We start from the raw sequence: 17,992 nt of genomic DNA on the forward strand, positions 1-17,992 counted from the left end.
CCCCCCCCCCCCCCCCCCCCCCCCCCCCCCCCCCCGCCAGCAGGCTCTTTCTGTGGGGAATCACTGGAAGGCATTATGATTAACCCAAATTAGAGGTAGGATGGGAGTTTCTGAAACACCAAGTCTCACTGTCCTGCTTGATTGCTTTCAGAGCAGTGGGTTCTTTGCCTTCCTTTTCTCTTTCGAAGGGCCATGTTTGGCTAGACAACACATAGCCTTCCGCCCGAATGGCATGCATTTGCCTTCCCGACCATGTGCGCTGGTTTGTATTTTTGCTCTTTGTGCTGCTGCCCTCTGAGGAAAGGCTGGGTCCTTGCTGCTTCCCAATGCACGATTGCAGCCGGCCAGCACCACAGACCTTTCTCAGGGCTGGCAAGCATTTCAGCCAACGGAGCCTGCACGGGGAAGCGGCTTCCGGTGTGAGCGTGCTGTGAGTCACAGACCTCAGGGACACGCCGGGTGGGGAGCTGGCAGATGCTGTCAGCAGATGCCCCTCAGAAACTCCGGTTGTTTGGCGGCCTGGAGGGAAGCCGGCCGTTATGGGGCCCGAGAGGCAGCCCCTCTGTTTTCTGAAGAGGAAGCTGTAGAGCCGTGGGCTCCACCACGTGCACGGTGGCTGCGTCCAGACCTGAATGCCCCTCTTGTGACTCACCGGAAGTGAGTTCAAACACTTCACACAGGAAGATGACTCGCTCCTCCAGCAAGATGCGGAAAGCCTTTCTGAGGAAATGATTTGAAGTGTTTAAATATTCTGTTTCTTAGTCTGCTTTTCCTCTCTTGAGTCTCTCAGTTCGAATGGGAGCCTTTATGGGCAAATTGATCCGTTTGTGGCATCCTTTGCACAGCTTGGAGGAATTTTAATTTGCACTCACACCCGTTACAATACTTCCTCTGCAACCCCGGCTCCCTTTACGCTCCTGCAGCACTGCGGTGGAGAAAGCGGGTTTGTCAGAGTGGTGGGAAATAACACAACGAGGCTGTTGCTTTTGCAACTGGAAATGAACAAACACAGTAAAAAAATAACAGCACCCGGTGGTCATGGGTCAGGCTGGAGTACACGGCATTGTGGGTCCCTAACATGCCTGCCTGAGCAGGTGGACAAAAGTGGGAGAAGGCAGGATGAGGCACTGATGTCTTCGCACCTTCCAAGTCCACTTAGGAGCAGGGCAACTTCAAAGACCCAGTGAAGCAACCAAGAAGATGAGTTAGTTTGCTTCTCATTCTCCAAAGTAGGTGTGCCTGGAGTGGGGACTCCTGTTTGCCTTCTCCAGAACCAAGCTGGGATTTGGCATCTTTGGGGAAGATCTGTCCATGCCCCACTGGCAAGAACAGACTCTAGAACCAGCCCCCAGGGGAAAGAGCTGAGAAAGGTCAGACATGGTTCCAAGCAATCAACCAAGGAGCTGGGACAACAGCAGGCTCTAGGCTCAGGGAAGGGACACTTAAAGGCTGCGCTTATGTGACTGGGGAACCCAGCCTTGTATCATGGGCAATGTATGACTTTGGACTCAGAGAGCTATAGATTTGAATCCCAGTTTTGCTACCTATTAGCTGTGTGATCTTGGGTGGGTCCCTCCCTTCTTGGGGGGAACTGCAAAATAATTCCTAGGGAAGCAGCATAATAACCAAGATCAGAGTCAGACAGACCTGGGTTCGAGACCCTAGCCTGTAACCATCAGTTACTTCATTTCTGTACTTAAACATTCTGTAAACCTCAGTTTCCCCATCTGTAGAAAAGATGTGAGACACTTATCTGTGAAGATTCACTGAAGCAATGCAGGTAAAATGCTTAGCATTAGGCTTGGAACACAGACAGCCCTACATAAAAGTTGGCTATTAGCTGGTCCTGGGATGTCAGGTCCTGGTCTGGTTGGCACTGAAGGTGCAGGAAATAGGGCTATGTGGCATGTGTTTGGGCAATGATGACCATTTAGGGGCTACTCTAGGGTTTTCCACAGTTTTCCAATCAGCTGGACCTTGGTGTCCTGCAGGAAGCCAGGATCCCCTTGGTCCTGGATAAGTTAGCAGATTCCTGGTCTGGTGACATCTTCTAAGCTCTGCTGGATGGGCTGAGGAGGCATCTGAGGTGACTTAGAGGGAAACTTTGCTGTACAGGTTTGCTTCAAGGAGCGAGATCTCTGAGCCGGAGAAGGCAGGGCTGAGGCCGACATAGAGTATTTATACATAACACCTTCTCCTCGAGTTTGCTCTCTACAGCTTCCACCACCAATGTTCTCTCTGCATAAGCACTCAGAGGTCCTGGGAGGCTCCCTGCCTGGGAGTCCGTGCTGGTGCAGAGAGGGAGATGGACGGGAGATGAAGCCACACACTCGTCATGTGGCCCCAGTGTCCTTCCCCAACCCAGGAATCACAGGGGTCTACTCTGTAGGCTTGGTAATGGGGTGAGGAGAGGGGAAGCACAATGCCTGCCCCTATTCCTGCCATTCCATGCCTGGGAATAGTAGTTCTGAGGCTGTCATCAGACTTACTATTTATGGAGCAACTCACTAAGGGACGCTGAGTGCTTTACACAGGCAATCTTGTTTTTCCCACAGAGAAAAACACTGTGAAGAAGACCTCTTGCATCCATTTTACAGATGAGGAAAGGAAGGTTTAGTGAGGTACCTGAAGACACACACAGTCAGAGAAGAGCTGGGATTTGGGCCCCTTTAGCTATACCTATTCATCCTTGATGCCATGTCACTTACCTTCCTTCTTTGTTTTATCCTGCAGTTAGCTTAGACCCAATTATGTGCCAAAAACCCAAACCAAACCAAACAAACAAAAAACCCCAAACTGTGAATTGTGCACGGGGGATACGAGTATTAACTTTTGCTCTCTCTCTCACTAAGCTACTGATGAGTCAGTGGTCAGTTGTGACTCATGAAATTGTTCCTGTTCTAGTTTGATTTGAATTTCTACCTTGAGAGTTACATAAAAACTTTGATGACCTGGGAGGACCACGGCAAAAAGCAGTGCCCCCTTTCTCGGTGTCACTGTAGCTGGGATTCATTCTCTCGCTCATCAACACCGCCCCCCCTCCCACCTGCCGTTTCTGAATAGATAGTTATGTTTTCTACCAAATTACCTATTGAGTTATAAGAAGGCTTCATCTGTTAAGAAAATTAGTCCTGTTTATTGGTCATTTATATTAGAAATATTTCCCCCTCTTTGTCGATGGTCTACGGACTATACCCGTAGCATTTGGAGGGAGCCATACAATACTTTTGTATTATTATTATTATTATTTAAAGATTTTATTTATTTATTTGACAGATAGAGATCACAAGTAGGCAGAGAGGCAGGCAGAGAGAGAGGAGGAGGAGGCAGGTTCCCTGCTGAGCAGACAGCCCAATGCGGGGCTCGATCCCAGGACCCTGGGACCATGACCTGAGCCGAAGGTAGAGGCTTTAACCCACTGAGCCACCCAGGTGTCCCTTTTGTATTATTTTTAGAAGATCCTCTCATGTAAAGAGAAAAAGTAAATTATTTATGTATCCAGATATTATGTTTCACTTTATTTTCTTCCACTGATTTGTCAGTCTAGTATTTCCCAACCCTAAATTGTTGTATTTGTAGCTTTATAATATACTTTAATATCTGGTAATGCATGTCCACTTGCATTGCCCTTTTTGGAAAAGCTTTTTGGGTCCTCTTGCATATTTACTTTTTCTTTAAAAAATTGCACAAATGGTTCACTCTTTTTACAGAAAAATGAGAAGTACGGGTAAGTATAAAAGGAAAAGAAAAGAAAAAAATGAATAATAATAGTCCCCAAAGGTTACTGATATTAATTTCTTGGAACATCTCATTCCAGTCTTTTCCTCTGTGTATTCACACCCTCCCCACCACCCCTCCACACTCACGTCACTTCTAAAACAAATCAGATCATGCTATTCTAGCAAATACATTACTGAAATCGGTATATCCATTGTTTAATTAATAACATTGTTTAATTAAGCCCATTGCTTAATGTACTATGTTTTATTTAACCATTTCTCTATTTTGGACCATGCAAGTTATTTCTAATTTTTCACTCAAGCTATTTATGCTTATTTTTGTCTTGGTGTGAATGGATCCTTTGCACATCCCCCTAGCAAGCTGATCAACATCTGGTCTAAGATATTCACTGCATTCTGGTGTTAAGTTTGGGATGTCCCTATCAGCTAATCAATATCTGCTCCAAGACTCCTTTCTCCTTGAAAGCACCATTCAGAATTGCTGAGTGGAAAGGAGATGCTCATGGTGGAGGAAGTTGGCATTGCGGTTAAGAGGATGAGTTTTGGAATCAGACAGAACCATGTGAATTTGGAGAAGTTGCCTGAACTCTGAGTCTGTTTCCTCATCTGTAGACTGTGGACACCAATAGCTACTAGGAGGATTATAGAGGGAATGAAAGGTGATTGTACAATAAAGTCCTTAGGATTATGCCAGCACATAGTAAGATGTTCAGCAAACGATATCTACACCCATTGTGCCTCCGCCAGCTACTCAAACTCGGCTGCCCTCCCTCATTCTTATGAATTTTGCTGCTTGACAGTCTGGGGATGGAGCTGCTGAAGACTGAGTGACCTTCAGCAACCTTGCTATGCAGAGTGTGGTCCAGAACCAGGAGCATTTGTATTAGCTGAGACTCTCAGAATTCGCAGAATTTCAGGCCCCACTCAAGATCTATTCAACCACAATCTGCACTTTTAATAGACGTCCAAGTGATTTGTATGCCCAATAAAGTTTGAGAAGGTATTAGTCTGACTATTCAGGATGCTAGTGGTGGTTGTGCGCGAGGCGTGGGGGCACAGGAGCCTATGACATCTCTGCCTTGGAATTCTCTAGTCTGGAATTTGTATTCTCTTGGTCTCAAACCCATCACTGAATGGCAACGGGCTCTTCACAAAGTTCCAGTGACTTTTACCCTTGGGAGAATCTCTATCTTCAGATTGACACAGATATGGGTTTCAACCCCAACTTTGTTATCTGGAAGATTTGATAAACGGGAGACATTGAGACAAATTATTTCAACTCCCTGCTCAGTTTCCTCACCTGTGAAATGTAGATGAAGCACCTTTCCTGAGGTGTAGAGATAAGCAGTGATAAAGTATTTAAAAAGCCTGTCACACCCCAGGAGATTCAAAAAGTATCTTGACTCCAAAGACCTCCGAAGCTGAGTGCATCTTAACTCCATAGTCCACTTGGCCAGTGCCTTCCTCTCCTGGGACTTAAGTTTCACCATGTGTAAAATGGACATTTAGGTCAAACAATTTCTGAGGTCTCCCTTTGCTCTAAAATGTGGCAACTCTTAGGCATGTTTCAGTATGTATATGTGAATCCTAATGGTAGCTTACAGTCAGAGAAGAGTTGAGACTCTCACCATCCTGACACATTATGTGAAATGTCTTCAATCAGAGACCTCATGAGAGGGTTAGATTTTTCTATTTTTTTAAAAAGATTTTATTATTTATTGGACAGAGAGAGAGAGAGAGAGAGGGAGAGAGCAAGCACAAGCAGGGGTGGGGGCAGCAGGCAGAGGAGAAGCAGGCACCCTGCTGAGCAAGAAGCCTGTTGTAGGGCTCTATCCCAGGACCCTGGGATCATGGCCTGAGCCGAGGGCAGACACTTACCTGACTGAGCCACACAGGTGCCATTAGATTTTCTGTTTTAATGCATGTATTTGACTGGTACAAACAAGAGACTCATTGAAAGTGTTGGCAGTATTTAAATAGCATGAGGCCATATACCTAAATGATCCTAAGATTGGTACTTAGATCTCCAAAGCTGGATTTTGAAACTCTGGCAAGCTTGGGGCACATTTGTGGTATTGGAAGTTCTCTGATTTGAATTAGAAAGCTGTTGAGATCATCCAGACTGAAAATGCTTGATGGGGAGGAAGGAGACAACAACCTGGCTTCCCACAATGGAGACTTACTAAATGATAGATGATTGGTTAATTTAAAGTGGTTGAAAGTATCCCAAGTAATCCTTTCCCCCAGGTTTTTTGAAGAGAATGTAGGATCAGGAAAGTCAGAAATACACTCAAACTAATAGTTTGTACCCCTGAGAGAGAGCGAGCTAAACAAACATGATTTATCACCCATTTGTGCCTTCATTCTCTTGCTGAACCTTATCTGAACACTATTACAGATAGCCATTGTGCTGGATGTTGGGGGATGGAAGATCAGAGCAGGAATCAATTGGGTAATTCCAAGGTTCTCTATGAGATGAGACATATAACCAAATAATTCTAACACGAGATAAAAACTATCAACAGAGAGGGAATGATGAAATGCTTTGCACATTCATATGGGACAGAGAGATTACTTCTGCGCCTTTCTAGCATATGTGGCATCTAATCTGGGCCTTGAATGATTAGATTTTATTCACTGATTCAACAAATGTTTGCCCGGAACCAGTTAACCACAATGCCTCATAGAAGATGCATTCGGAGTTGGTTAGTTATGAAGGAATGGTTTGCCAGTTGTTATCTTCTAAGATTTGTTCTTCTTCCTCTTCCTTTGACACCCCCCAGTTTGGGGACACTAAACTAGTAGATCACCGGGGGGATGATCCAAAGTGGTCATTGCTAAATGTTGGTGTCTCCAAGCCAGACAAACCTGCTTTCATTCAACATACATTTATCAGAGAGGTACTGTGTGCCTGACACTATATAATGACAAGCCCAGGCACCGTGTGACGTAGCTTAGAGGTCAGTTGGAGAGAGAGATAGTGTCAGACGATCTCACAGATACTCGTGGAAATGTAACTGATGAGTGCCGCAAAGGGAAGAAAGCTCTTGTCTCTGAGGGACTTATCTTAAGGAGAGCTGGCCAGTCAGGGGGATCAGGGAAAACCTTCTGAGGTGTAATGCTTGACCCTGGACACACTCAAAGTGTGAGTAGGAGTTAACAGGCAAAGAAGGAGGACAGTGTTCAAGGTAGAGAGAAGACTGCTCTTGGGGGACATTTCTGAGGTGCTGGGGAGAGGAGAGCTGAAAAGAAGACAATGTGAAGTGATTCTGGAAGTGTAGGGAGGGGTCAAGAGTTTCATTCTTAATCTAAAAGTCATCAGAAGTCACTGAAAGTTCAAGCAAGAAAGAGGTATGGCCATATTTATTTATATTTTGAAAAGAACCTCCAATTTGTTAGCTCTCAGTGTTAAACTCACTGAGTTCCTATACCTTCTGGCTGGGACAACAGGAATAAACACAAGGCAGGACAGAATAGATGGAAGGAAGCCAGTTAGAATGTTAGTGCTAGAGTTCAGAAGAAAGCGTTCTTTTGATCAGGGTGGTGGTAGCCACGGAGAGCACTGGGAACTCTGAGAGGTAAATAGGAGCTAAATCAATAGTGTAGTGGGTAGAACATGAGAGATGAAGGTGAGAAAAGGGTCAAGATATAGCCTTGGTTCCTCTCTGTCATGTGTAATTGGATGAAAGGAGTACAATTTACTGAAATGAATCAACAGTTGGCCTCATCCCAGGGCTGCCACATACAGTTGTTTGAGTTGTGCACTGCATAGGGCATCTGGCTGAATGGGGAAGGCAGGAGCTGAAAGTCAGTCCATGCTCTGCTTGCCAAGCCATACATCCTGAGTCAGGGCTATCCCTACCCAAGTCTGAGAAGCACCTTCTTATAATTTGCAAAAACGAACCATCCAGTTGGCCAGATAAAAAACAATTAGGCCTTTTAACTCAGCACTGCAGGAATCCAGGCAAGCCTAGATGGGGTGCTACATGTTGAGGCCGGCTGGAGGTGGTAAAGCCAGGAGCAGAGTGCCCGGATGGTGGAGGCAGGGGCTGGAAAGGTTGATGAAAAAATGGGAGAGTGCAAAGAACACCAAGTTCGTTTATTTATCCTGCAGTGGCTGTCTCTGGCCTTTCCTGGACTCCTGACCCACAGGGAGGGATCCTGCCTGTGGCTCACCCTTCCTGTTATTTCTATGCTTTTGTTGGATGCCTTTGATGGGAGTAGATATGGAAACGCAGACTGTCGGAGAGCAGAAACCGTTGAAGAATACTTCTACTTTCTTGTTCTGTAGGTAAGAGCATGGAGTCCCAGGCGAAGTGGAAGGATTTGTGTCATGTCCCCGTGCTGGGACTAGGTCCTCAGTTTCCTGACTTCCCACATTTTGCTGATCTTCCTTCTGATAGGAAATAGATTGAGCTTTTGCAGGCAGCAAAGCACACTTGCAAGAGCATTGGTATCGGGTCGGGTCAACCTGGATTTGGGTCCCCACTTGTTATTTCTTTGCAGTGTGATCTTGGGTGAATTACTTAATCTCTCTGACTTGTTTTTTTCTACCTGTAAGACAGAGATGAAAGCATTCTCTTTGAAGGAGGATGGCATGAGAATTAGTGTGAAGGCTCTTCACAAGCCATGATCCAGACCCATTCTCCACTTCTATTAACTTCTCCAGCCCCTGTTCCTTCGCCTACTTTTTCTCTGTTCCTGAGAGTTTGGCAGAGATCTACAGAACATGTATTTCTTTGGAAGGTTTTTGTCTAGCCCTGCGTAAATTCAGCATGTCAAATAAACCCACACTTGAGAAATGACTCTACATTTCCCTCTAAACTTGATTTAGGGGTTCTGATCCCTAAGATGTTAATGGCAACTGAACTCTGGCCCTAAACCACTATGGTGGTTTAAACCACCTCCCCCCACCCCACTATGATGACTGTCTATGGGTTTCAGGAAGTGTCATGTGAAAATAACACCCTGAAACCAGAAACAAAAGGAACTGGAAAGGCTTCTGCAGGAAGCAGAATATAAAGAAGGTGGAGGGAGGGAGCTCAAAAAAAATAAGTGATCACAAGGACGTTTTGTTTTTTCTTTCAAAATGATTTTCGATGGCACATAGTTACTATTATTTGTTCCCTGACTTGGAGAGGCTGACAAGTAGCCGTCTTAGTTTGAATATCTATTGTTACTCCTGAGGTTTCTATGCAGAATAGAAAGGATTGTTTTGAACAGTTTCTCATGGACAAGTGGAAGCTGTACTCTTGCTACAAATGATTCATCCAGGAGAAGCGATGTATAAACAAGGCTGCCTGCTTGGAAAGTGGATAGGAGGGTGAGGTATTTCAGAAGGGCTTTTCACTCCCGTGCCAGCTAATGAGAAAAGCGAGCTCGGGAAATAGCAGGGGTGCTATGGAATGCAGACGCCAGAAAGTTTTAAAATGCTGCATCTTACAGTTAATATCAAAGCAGGCATTTCTCAGATCTCAGATGAAGACTAGTTGCTTTCTTGCAGTCACAGTGTGTCAACAGCGCAGGGGCTCTGGGAGCTGATGCAGCGGAGCAGGCGAAGGCAAGGCTAGCAGCCAGGGCTCAAAATTTTAGGAGGCACCTACACTGACAGTCCTACAAGAGCATGGTCAGCACCTGCGTGGCCCTGAGCGTGAGTGCCTCCTTAAATTTTGTACCCTGGGTGCTTCCCTTGCCTCATCTAGCCCAGGTTCTGGAACTGAGTTAGAATCAGGGCTCTGTCCCTTGTTGGTGGCATAACCTCAGAGAAGCAATTGGAATTAGGCTTGACTGATTTGCACAGGTAGGAGCTTATTTCTCTATTACAGAAAAATATAGAGCAATACAGAGCAGGGCTAAAATCATGTCTCTGTTCCATAAAGGCACCAGAATCTAGGTTTCTTCTAGCATGCTGTCCTGCCCTGCCGGTGTTTTAGTCCTTATGATCCAAAAGGGCAGCCTCCAAGTTTCAAGATGGAGACATCCGTGTTCCAGGTGGCAGGAGGGAGGAAGGTGCATGAACCATGTGAACACACGACCTAATTTTAAATTCAATAGAATCCCAATTACAAAAATATAACCAGACTTTAAAAAAAATAATACAAAAATAAAATCTTTCACTTTTTTGGATTGTTAAATCACTTGTAATTGGTATTTCTTTTTTTTTTTTTTTAAAGATTTTATTTATTTATTTGACAGACAGAGATCACAAGTAGGCAGAGAGGCAGGCAGAGAGAGAGGGGGGAAGCAGGCTCCCTCTGAGCAGAGAGCCCGATGCGGGGCTCAATCCCAGGACCCTGAGATCATGACCTGAGCCGAAGGCAGAGGCTCAACCCATTGAGCCACCCAGGCGCCCTGTAATTGGTATTTCTATCAATGTCACTCCAAATTCCCAGCCTGAGCACCAACTATATTATAATTAGACCATGGTCTTGCTCCCTACAACTGAAAACGTTTCCAGGAGGACACATTCTTATGCATCTTCATGAAATGTTCCTAACACCATAGCCTTGGGAATAGGAAAATTACCCAGATTGGGGAGGTAGACATATGTGTATTTTCCTACCCAGGGTTCATTCCCCATTCTGGTAGTTGCACCCTAATTTTGCTTTGGGGAACTACCAGTTCCTATTACTGAGTACTGAGTACTTGCCATGGCCAGACATAGCTTTTAGTACTAGGGATAGAGTAGATTTGGTAGAAACTATTAATTGGGCTTTGGGTGGGAAGGGGTAGAAATGTAACCCAAGCCAGAACAACACCCTCCCCCTCTCTCAGGAATTTGCCTCTTGAGTAGAGAGAAAGTGCAAAAATACGATTAGAGGCCATTCTTTCCAACAGAGGCATGGATTTCCAACAAAGTCCATGAGCTGCCCCAGACTCTGTCCCATCTGACGTTTGACTCTTCAGCTATTCCTTTAAATCTTGTTCATGGTGCCCCATACCCTTCCAGTAAATCTCTTTTATTCAAGTTACTCGGAGTCTGTTTCTGCTGCTTGCAACCCAAGAACCTTAACTGACACAAGAAGTTATTCATTGTTCTACTTGAAGATGTGGAATTGCATAGGCTGATAGGACTATTACTAATGCTAGCTCTTTCTTCTCCAGCATCTTCTGATGAAGCCACTAATGCCTCCAACCACAGACTTAGGCCTGCCCTACCTCTGAGCCAACATCAAAGTGAGATATGAAGGTGGGATGAAGATTTAAGTTATCCCTCTTATATCTGGGTTTTAGTGACTAATAGGACTGTTAAGACTGAGACCAACAAGGGGGTAAATGATATGTAGCATACCAGAGAGGAAGTCCCAGGGACCAGGCTGAAGAATTACCTAGAAGGCACCAATCCGAGGAAGGAAAAGGCCAACATATTATTTAGATTTCACAGAACAAGGAGTTTTGCCTGTCTTCTTCCCTACTCTATCCCTAGTACTAAAAGCTACGTCTGGCCATGGCAAGTACTCAGTAAACATATACTGAAGGAAAGGATGAAAAAGCAGTAGTGTTAAGATTTGTGGTGGCAGAAACCAAGTGAAGGGGTGAGGCAATCTCACAAAGGTGGAAAGAAGTCAGTGAGGAAGGGAGTACATACGTGGAGTTGAGGGTCCAGGAAGATTGAATTCTAAAGGTACAAGGCAGTCACTGTGATGCTTTCTGGTTTTCCACCATGTTTTCTTGGGTTCTTTTCTCAGCTAATTACATCTCTTAACCAGAGTCAGCCTCAGAAAAACCAAGGGCTACCACATTCAGCTTCTTCCTTCCTGTACCCCCAGCTGCCTTATGATTTGGCCCAGCCCATCAGAATGACATTCTGTCTTGGTCCCTCCCCTTGAGTGTTAATGCTTTCCCTTTTCCTAATTCCTAACCCAGAGCCTGGGGCTCTTAAACCCTGCCTTGTTCTCCTAACTCTTCCTCGCTAAGACCAAAGACTTGCTCTACTTTCTTGACATGTCCCTAAGGTGTTGTTCCTAAGATCAGGCTTCCCAAATGATGATATGGTAAAACACATACACAAACAAACAAACAAAAATGTAATGACAATATCTAACATTTATTGGACACGGATAATAGTCGGCTCCTAGGCAAAGCTTTTTTACTTTTGTAACTTGCTCACCGTAACCCCATGAATTGAGCATTATTACTTTGGCATGGACGATTAGTAGCCTTCCCAACATTCACTCTCCCATTCACAAAGGTTAAAGACTACACATCACACGCTGCCTTGTAGCTAGGAATGGCCAACAAAATATACATGGAAGTTGCTAGGTGAGCTTCTGTGAGAGCTCCTTAAAGCAGGTAGGGTGTCTTTTATCACCCTGATCTTTTTCTCTTTCATCTTGGCTGAAAGGTGGCCGTGGCACCTAGAGGGCCCCTTGTAACCTTTGAAGGGCCTTTCAGATGAAGGTAGAAGGGGCTTATGCTCCCGATGACTGTGGAGCTGCCCCACCTCTTTTATAATAGAGGAAATAAACTTCTAACTTTTTAAAGCCACTGTTAATTGGCTGTTCTATTTCATGCAGCAGAGGCTAATCCTGATCAATTAAATTATTTTAATTAAAGATTAAAATATAGTGGGACAGACAAATCTATAGTGCTCCCCAAATGTCTCTATGCCCCTCCCCATTTTTCGGTCTCCCTCGCAGTTAGGCTGGGACCGTGTCTTGTTTTGCACAATGGGCTCTGAGCAGAAATTACCTACATCACTTCTGTACTAAGGCATTTCAGAGCTGGTGCGCCTTCCCCAGCTCTCTCTTCCCTGCTGCAGTAACAACAAAGGAGGCTGTACGATGAGAGAGTAGTGTCACAAGCTAGAAGGAAATGGGTTCCCTGAGTCCCGGGGTAGAGAAGGGCTCCCACTAACCTGCCTTTGGGTGAGATGTTGGGTGAGTGAGAAAGTTACTTCTGTTTTGCTAAGTCACAGAGTTTAGGGTTGATATATGACCAAAGCATGGGCTAACCTATTCTGACTAACAATACCTTATTTTATAAACAAAGAGATTGGGTCTTTCAGCAATTAAGTAACTTGCTCCAATCAAAGGGGCTACTTAGTAACTGAGTCTATCTGACCCCCCGTAGCCAAGCTCTGTGGTCTCCGATTCCCCCCTTAGTATCGGTCTCACTGGCATCCCTGATTCTGTTGGCCTCCCTTTATTTGCTTCCATCCGGGTTATTCTTCTTTCCTTCAGCATCTCTCTCTCTCTGGCCTGCATAGATGGGAATGCCACATGCCCAAATCTTAACCTATGACACCAAGATCATAGAATTAGATCTTATATTGTAATTCTGTCTTGGAATGTATTCAGAATCTTGGCTGGGTGAGTTGGCCAATACTGAAAATGGCGCCTAGCATCTGGCTCCTATTTGGTCTTTGGCTAAAACAAAAAATTCAAAAGTTGATTTTCATCACCGGGTATGTAGTATTTTCTGTTTTCTTTCCTGAGCACAGAAAAAGAAAGTAAGATGTGGCCATAATTCTGTATCTGAATCACTTAGCTTGGTAGGTTGGGACAACTTGTTCACAAGAAAAGCTCATGTATTCAAACAGATGTTATACTTCAGGGGCCCTGATAGATTCTGGGAATTCAGGGAGAATTTTACCACACAGCCCTGATTTAAAGGAGCGCCCAGTCTCAGGACCTGAATGGGTAAATGAAATGCAAAATAGCATGGTAAGCCCAGAGAGAATCAAGGTGTATCAGACGCAGTGGTGACACACATGAGAAGGTTGTCTTTTCCGATTGTCCCCGTTCCCATAGGAAGGGGTTTTAGTGACCCAGCTGGAAGAGTTTTTCAGAGGTTGGTGAATGTTCAGTGTTGTACTAAACATTTTCTAGAAGTCAAATTTTGTCTCTCATTTACAACTATTACATCTACCCCAGGGATGAGTCAACTGTTGCTCAGAAAGAAAGAATCATTCAAGGTCACCCATATAGGATCGTAACCCAGTTCTGGCCAACTCTAGCTCTGCCTATATTCCCCAGCATACCCAGCCGGCCCCTCGGTGGAGGCAGATGGGTTTATTTTGACAATGTAAGGCTCCCTCATCTTATCCAGTGAGTTTCCTGAGCCCAGCCCTCCACAGTTCCATCTCAGCGTGGGCTTCTGGAAAATAGGTTCTTCTTCTCAAGGCCTTCCTACCTGCTGAGCCTTATTCTTCATTCTGATATTAGAGTGGCACTGTAAACAGTATCCGGCTCTCACTTCCTGGCCTCCGGCTGGTAGAGCAAGACCATTTCCAGCGCATATGTTTCCCTATTCTGTAAAAAAAAAAAAAAAAAAAAAAAAAAATGTTTTTATACTTGGTCCCCTCTGACAGAGGGCGACGCCCATGCTCTCGTCCCAGCCTAAGTTACTGGCTGGGCTTTTCCGAATCCTTCACACTCGGAGAAGCCGGGAACGCCCTGTCTGCCCTCTGGCGCCATCTACCGGCACTGCTCCAGCCTCTGACGGAGCCCCAATTAACTGGCTGAATCTTGCCATATCATTAGCTGATTGTTTTTTGTTTTTCTGGTTTTTTGTCTTCCCGGACGAGAGGGTGACCAAGGAGTAAAGAAAGTAGATAGCAAATCTACCCTACTTTAAAGAGACCAGAGCCTCCTTCTTCTCACTTTTCCTACCGCACCAGTTGTGACATTCCTTCATCTCCAATTCTTTCTTCCTTTTAAAAATATTTATTTTGTTCTTATATAGAGATCTGGGCATGGGGCACAGAGCCACGCACCTGGGCAAACAGAGGGGCTGGCTGGTGTGCTGGCATAATGAAAACCATTAGTTTTGAGCTCATTACTGTGATTCCACAATGGGCACCAAATCCCACTTAAGACGCACGGAGGAAGTCTTCAAAGGGACACTGTTCCAGGTCTGTGCCTGGCGAGCGAGCTGCCTCTCTGAGTCTTTGCAAAGGAATAACCCAGGGCTGGAGACCCAGGCCTGTCAGATCCAAACCAGGCCTGGCCTCCAGACCTTGAAACAAGTCGAAACAGTGAACCTTACTCATCCATTTTCAAAATGTGGCCTGTTCTCTACAAAATGGAGCAAAGCCTCTCAGACTGGCTCTGGCTGCCCTGTTTGATATACCAACGAGAGTCGTGACTCTTTCCAGGTTCCTGCCAGTCTGATTTAAATCCACATGTCTTGGCCGAGAGTAGTTTTTGGTTATTTTTTCATTTGAAATGGAATTCAAAATAGCAGGGGCATAAAACCCAGATATGGACGGGAAAGAAAATTAAAAGATCACTGGAGTTCCCTCATTCACCTTTCACGGTAAGGAAAAGGAATTAGCATTTCTTGTAATCCTACTGTCTGCTGAAGTAACCTTCAGGGAGAGTCATACTGCTGAGCCATTGAAATTTTCAAGATTTCTAAAGATGTGGATTTCTTTGGAGGAAGCTTGATGGGATGGTCTAGAGCTTGACTTTGGAGCCAAACCCAGCTCCTGACTCTTACGGTCATGCGGACACAGCCATTTTCTAGGAGCAGTCTGATTCCAGCTTCCTGCCGGGGGAGAAAACCTGTGATAGCTCCCAGATAGGGCTGTTGTGAGGTTGAAACAAGGTAGCCCAGAAGGCATTCCCCTCCCCCCCCGCCCCCGCCCCAGTCCCCTCATCTGGGCACATCTCAAGAGCTTCACAAACAGCTAATGGCATGATCAGTCTCTTGCAGCCAGGAATCAGAGCTTCTGCCCCTAACATGAGATATGTGACTTTTAGAAAATGCCTGAGTTCTCTTTGCTGTCATCTAAGCTCTCAGGTTGTTTGAGACTTGAGGGTCAAGGAACCATATTCGGATCTGCTACATTAAACTGCACACCATCTGGATCCAGCTGCCCCATGGCCTCTGCCCCTTCCCATCCTCTCCCTTGATTCCTCTGGAGGGAACCTTACATTCTAACCACACTGGTGTTCTGGCTCCTTCTAACCATGCTTTTGCCCAAGACAGGAATTCTCTCCCCACCCACTCCCGTATGCCTGACTAATTGATCAGGTCTCAGTTTAAAGGTCGCTTCCTTAGAGAGACCTTCCTAAAGACCAGACTGAGTCAAGCTCCTCCCCACCCTTCCACTGTAAGGCTCTGGGAGCGCGCCCTTCAACGTATCTGCAAGAATATTGCTCGCACGTCTTTGCAGCACTTTGCAAAGCACTGGGGTTGATATGTCATTGTGACCATCTTTTTGATAATCTGTTAAATGTCTCTTTTCCTTGCCCAACAGTAAATGGGCAGAAACTTCATCCATTTTTGTCCATGAATAGTTGATGCTTGACTGATGGGTCCCGAGTCCTGCTTACCTTAGTCCTTGGTGTCCCCTTGCCCTGGAACGCCAGCACCCCGTTTTTTTTGGTCAAACTCCCACTCATCTCTTTGAAGATACAATTGCAAGTCAGCTTCTCGATGAAGCCATTGCTCAACTCCCTTAGGTGGGCTATTGTTTCCAAGGTACATTGTATTGACCTCTGTTACAGCAATTAATATATTGGATGCCATCAGCTTTTTTTTTTTTTTAAGATTTATTTATTTTTTCAAAAGAGAGAGAGAGAGAGAATCCTGAAGCAGACACCTCACTGATTGCAGAGCCCGATGTGAGGCTTAATCCGAGGACCCTGAGATCATGACCTGAACTGAAATCAAGAGTCAGCTGCTTAACCAACTGAGCCACCCGGGCATCCCACTGTCAGCTTTTGATAATAGGGTTGATTTCTTATGTAGCTTCTCACTTCTGGTGCTTAGTGGGTGCCTAGCACAGAGGAGGTATTTGATAACCATTGGGTGAGCAAACACGGTAACACTACCTTCTGAGACAGTGGTGATCATTCAGTCTCATGTTAGTCTCTGAAGGTGGAAAGATTTTGATTATTAACGCTAAGAACTGGTTAGCATGTTACCTCCTAGAAATGTCTTAAACCACACAGTAGACTCATCAACCTTTCTTGGTATGTTGTACTTGCAACACTGGATTTATCTTTCATTTCTTATGATAATAACCAGTTCTAGAAATTTTCAGAGATTTTTTTCCTTCCTAGAATTCAGTCACGATCACTGTCTACTTCACTTTTTTCTGACTTTTGCTATGTCAGCAGTTGAACTGTGGAAATACTAGTGTAGCTACTGATACTGATACAGTTTAAGGAGCAAGATAGTAGGGAAAAATACAGACCAGAATAGATTAGTGGGATTCCTGACATTTCATAGCTTTGCCTGGAGTATATTTGACTCTATTTCAACTGGCTTGGATGAATAAATTTTTTACAATAAACTTCACAAAAGCAACTAATATTAGTAATTATTTTTTACAGAGTATTTTTACATGTTATACTGTTTAAGACAGTCCTCTTGAACATTTTCCATCCAGAGAAATATGTTTAGATGATGTATACTTGGAGCCTCCAATTTGTTATAAGAGATTGAAGAATGGATTATGAATCTTGACCCAGCTTTTGAAGGAAGCTAACTGCCCCTCTACCCTGCCCTGTAAGATTTGATAATAGTAACAACAATAATCACAAAATAGATGGAGCAGCATCTACTCCTTTGTAGGTCCTGACATTGCTTTGACAATCTCCTCTTCCCTCTCTCTCTTCTCCTGCCATGTGGTTTGATGAGACTCCCAAGCCCCAGTATTGAAGGTTGACAATACCTAAGCCAATCAGTATGCCACATGCCACCCCTCAACCAGGGTGATTGGCTCAGAGATGGATATGAGACCCAATCAGATCAATAAGACACCGTCCTGGGAGGGGGTGAGTAGCTACTGTTGCCCTCTTACTTATTCCTTTGGACAGAGTGGGGTCTGCTGGATACTATCATCTGGAGCTTGGGCATGAAGCTAACACTTCCGTAGCAAGCTGAATGATGGAGGGAAATCAAAGCCTGATGATTCCTTTCGAGCCCTACATATAGCCAGGTCTAGGCTACTTCTACTGATGCTTTTCAATGATTTATTCCAATAAAATTGCTTTGGATTTAAATTGATTTAAAATTTAAATTGATTTAAAATTTTCTGTCACTTGCAACCATAGACTTCTAACAGGTAAATTTCTGATTTGCCAGCCCTAAGCTAAGCCCTTGTACATATATCAGCTTATTTAATCCTTAATGTTTTAGTTAGCACTAGGGTTCATGAAGGACTCAGTCACCATACTGTTCCCTGGACATGGCTGGAGAATTGTTGTGTGTTCCTTCTCAAGGGCCTGCATACTGTCAGAAACCATTCATTTTTCTCTCTCCCCTCCCCAGCACTCCTAACCTATTTGTTTTGCTCT

The sequence above is a fragment of the Lontra canadensis genome, unplaced genomic scaffold (genome assembly GCF_010015895.1).
Source record: "Lontra canadensis isolate GAN:19392208 unplaced genomic scaffold, GSC_riverotter_1.0 scaffold109, whole genome shotgun sequence".
Lineage (NCBI taxonomy): Eukaryota > Metazoa > Chordata > Mammalia > Carnivora > Mustelidae > Lontra > Lontra canadensis.